This window comes from Corvus brachyrhynchos, unplaced genomic scaffold (genome assembly GCF_000691975.1).
Source record: "Corvus brachyrhynchos isolate BGI_N302 unplaced genomic scaffold, ASM69197v1 scaffold11, whole genome shotgun sequence".
NCBI lineage: Eukaryota > Metazoa > Chordata > Aves > Passeriformes > Corvidae > Corvus > Corvus brachyrhynchos.
This window is the reverse complement of record NW_008236965.1, coordinates 7,196,138-7,200,331: the sequence shown is the minus strand read 5'-3', so window position 1 is coordinate 7,200,331 and position 4,194 is coordinate 7,196,138.

The following is a 4,194-nucleotide window of genomic DNA, read 5'->3' as shown; positions in this document are numbered from 1 at the left end:
GCAAGGTGCTGTGCTGCCTGGGCAGGTGCAGGGTAGGCACTCATGGGGACCAGGTGTGTGCATGTCTGAGGAAAGGCAGAGGGCACACACAGCTGGGGTGCACATGGGGGACGTCAAACGGAAGAGAATCCATCAGTTTCAGTGGGAAGAGCATCCATCCTGATGAGTGAGGCAACACAACAACCCACAGCAGTTCCCTCAGCAAGTGCTTTACCTCAGTGAAATTTCACTGGGTTCAGTGTTCTCCTACTTCTAAAAAGACAACATCACATTTATATCCAAAAACTATCAGTGGAAATACAACACAAACAGTTATTTTGCATCTGGCTTCAACAGCTGTGTATCTCAGGGAAAAGAAAATACTCGCTAATGAAAATGTGCGCCACTCAGACAACGCAATACCGCTGCATGAGGAAAAGAAAGACACCAGGAAGTGGGCTTCACTGGCTTTAGTTTCAAATTTTTTTCACCTTATCCTGAAATGGACACTGGACTTATATTTTAGAATAAGGACTTCAGATATTACTAAATATTGCTCAGAGAAGTTGTGGATGCCCAATCCCCAGATGCTCCTTCCCTGGAAGCGTTCAAGGTCAGGGTAGGCAGGGCTTTGAGCAAGTGAAAAGATGTCCCTGCACACAGCAGAGGGGTTGGATTAATTGATCTTTAAAGGTCAAACCAAACTATTTTATGATTAGAAGACACCTGGAGACTTCAACTGGTTTTTAAAATTCCATAAACAGTCTGAAAAAGACAGGTAATCAGGCACTAACACAGTTCAGAGCTCCCAGGGATGTACTCTATCATCCAGTACATTTTTCTGAAAGGTAACAATTCAATATCTATCAGACATAGAATTCACACACAGGACGGAAGATACCCTCTATCAGAGAACCACACATTTAAAAAGAGTGTAAGAGGGAGAACCTGTAAATATGGTGAAAGCACAAATTGCTTAAGATACTAGGAATATCTGAAATGCACATTTTCTCCTCCACCGCCTTCTCAGACAAGAAGGATTACAGTGAGAAGGCAAAATTAAGCACCTTTTAACAACACAAACAGATGCTGTGGTGATAGAGGAAAGGCAGCAGTATAAAATTTTATATTTCACAGGTTTTATGAGAAGATAAATTGAATATTAGTTTCTTTTCTTTCAATAAGAATAAGGTTAAATATGTTTGAGAGGTGTACAATTTAAGAAAATATGGACTACACCACTGGGCAATTGAAATCCAGCCACCTTTAATGACCAAAGCTAATCAGATTTTACTATTAATGTTAGACACAAAAGATTTCAGCTCTTGCCTGAATGAAGTGTATAGCTGAATAGAAGAAGACTGATTCTCTTTCAGAATTTGCCCCCAGCTGTTTATAAGAAGAAAGCCTGGTTTAGGAAATATTTGAACCTACTTCAGACACATTTCATGTAAAAGCAAGGACCATTTCACTGGGTGGCAACAGCCCCTAAGGTGGAACTCCTGAAAATAATGCCTACAAGAAAGGGATGGTCTGCTCTGGGATGGAAGGAGGAGCTACAGGGACGAAGAAGCAAGTACTGCTGAGGGAGCTGGATGTGCTGGAGAAGGTGTGAAGGACAGGAGATGGCTTCTGGGAATTCCTGCACTGGGGCTTCAGAGAAATGGGATGAGAACCCCCATAAAGACAGGCATCATTTCACCCTCTGTTTGCAGACAGTGTTCTCCTCAGTATCTCTTTTTTAAAAAACCAACTACCCCTAATATAATATATGTACCCACACTGCTCCAACCACTTCTTTTTTTTAAGTAAAAAGCAACAGTTTGGAGAGTACAAAGAAGAAAAAGCGTAAAATTATGAGAACATGCAGTTCCTAAGACATGATGTTGTATCATGCCTTTCAAAGGAACCAAAACTTTTTGCATTTTTTTGTTAATTTTGTAAAACAACAGTCCCCCTCCCCACCTTCTAAGTGAAACACTATGTTTTGGAGAGTGTGTGCCACGATGTAAGATGCCCATGGGTGGGACTTCTCACAGGAGATGCACAAAGCAATGCAGTGGTCATTAATGAGGACCCTCCCTTCAGCTGCTGCAAACCCTTACTGGTGTTGAAAACAGAGTGCCCAAGCTTCGGAAGTGCTGAGGGAGCCAAAAGCCCAAAGAACAACAGTGGATGCGAAGGGCTCTCAGCCTCCAAAAAGGAAAACAAAAACCAGCCTGGCTAAGCCAGTCCTACACAAAAGTTTTGTGTGAGCAAGGACAACTCAAATGGCCTTAATGAGAAGCAGTCCAACACGTCCTTGCCATCAGATGAGGAAGCTCAGTAACAGCATTGGGGCTCCACACAAGGCCTGGTGAGACAATCACATCAGCCTCAGTCTACCTAATGCCAAGGCAACAGTTATGCAATGACAGAAACAAGACGTTGTGTTCATGGAGGACTGGATCCCCAGCTGACAAAGGCTTCTTTTTGTGACTTCTTTTTGAAGTACTTCATATGAAATTTCTGCTCCAAGTCCCCTCTCCTGACTGACCAAACTGCCATTAACTCAGGCACAGCTTGGTCATCCAACAATGCTTCCAAGCAAAGAACTCGGAAGACCTTGGAATTTTGTGTTGTTATTATCATCATTATGAGCAAAATGTTCAAGAAAAGTTTTCTTGTCTTCACTCCCCTTTTCCCAAGTGCTACATTCAGGACAACACATTCTATATGGACATAAATTATATACTTCACACACTTCACAATGTGCAAGACTAACTTCAGTGTTTTTCTAAGATTTTAGGACTGAAATAAAGATGGGCTTCTCCTTAAGATGAATCATTCACATAGATTTAAAACAACTTTTTGATTTCAAACAGCTAGCAACTTAATTCACTGAAGGAAAACCAATTTCATACAGTTAGCAGCAAAGACATTAAAGAAAAATTTTACATGTGTTACCTTGGAAATCAATACTTTTCTCTTAATAAGACAGTAAAAACATTCCTTTGTTTCTATGCCTCTTCCCTCCCCATTCCAAGATTTACTGGACATCAACCCATGCCAGTAAAAGTGTAAGTCAAGAGGAGGATAGTAAGATATGGACAAGAGGAGAAGCTGCCCACTTTGCAGTTTCATTTAATATCAAAAGTTCACATAGGAAAAGAATAGTCTAAAAAATGGGTATCAGAATATGGACGCAAAACATAAGCTTTTTGATGCTGCTACAACAGCTGGTTGGTTTGTTTCAACCATCAGAGCTGCTGAGGCTACAGGAATCAGTACTTCAACGTGTACTGAAAGGGGTGTAGAAAACTTGTAAAAAGCTTAGTTAAAAAGACATTAATACAAGAGGAGTCTGATCTTCACTAAGCTAGGGAACAAACCAGTTAATAAGCATTTAGAAATTAAGGAATTAGGTGATGCGAATTAATTTAACAAAGTAGCAACCATAGGAATTCTGTCAGCTTCCTTTAGCTTCGGCTGAGTAATTAATTTTTTTTTTTCTTCTTAATTAAAACCAGAGAGAGTGCCAGCATCAGTATGTGCAAATTAACACTCGGGCATGCACTGATAGCTCCGCTTTAGCAGCTGCAACCTCTAAGCAATAATATGCCAGTAGCAAACTAAACCAAAGATACAGCTGTACTTTTCTATCTTTTTCTTTTCTTTTTCCAAACCTCCTAACTTGCACTACTACTTAATTAATTTGCACGTATTGTTGGTTGAAAGGAGAGCTCGCAGGAAGCAACTACTAAAAGTCCCATGCGGAAAGGATGGGAAAGCTGAAGGTGAGTGCTGACTGCCGACGGACACACGTACTCTAGGAATCTTTCCCTCCCTAGGGCCCCATTACTGCTCCTGTTAACACAGTCACGCAAGCGCTACCCTCCCCATAAGTTTGAGAACAGAAGTCGCCACTTTCCACCCACACCCAACTCCCTCCACCGCAGCAGAGGGAACAGCGCACCACGTTATCCCAACGGCCCGCAGGATAATCCCCCCTAATGCTCACACCTAAACGCATCACGCCTAGCACAGGGGAGTACTCAGCGCTGCCCGTCTCCAGAGGCACGTCCACTCTCCTCCCTGTGTCCCGAGGCTATCCCCCCTCTCCCGACCAAACTTCACACCCCGGCAAAAACTGACCCGCACCTCTGGGGACGCGGGTCTGGCGAAGAGGGGCTGCGCGGCTCCCCCGCTCCGCCTTATCCCGAGGGGAAGCCAGGC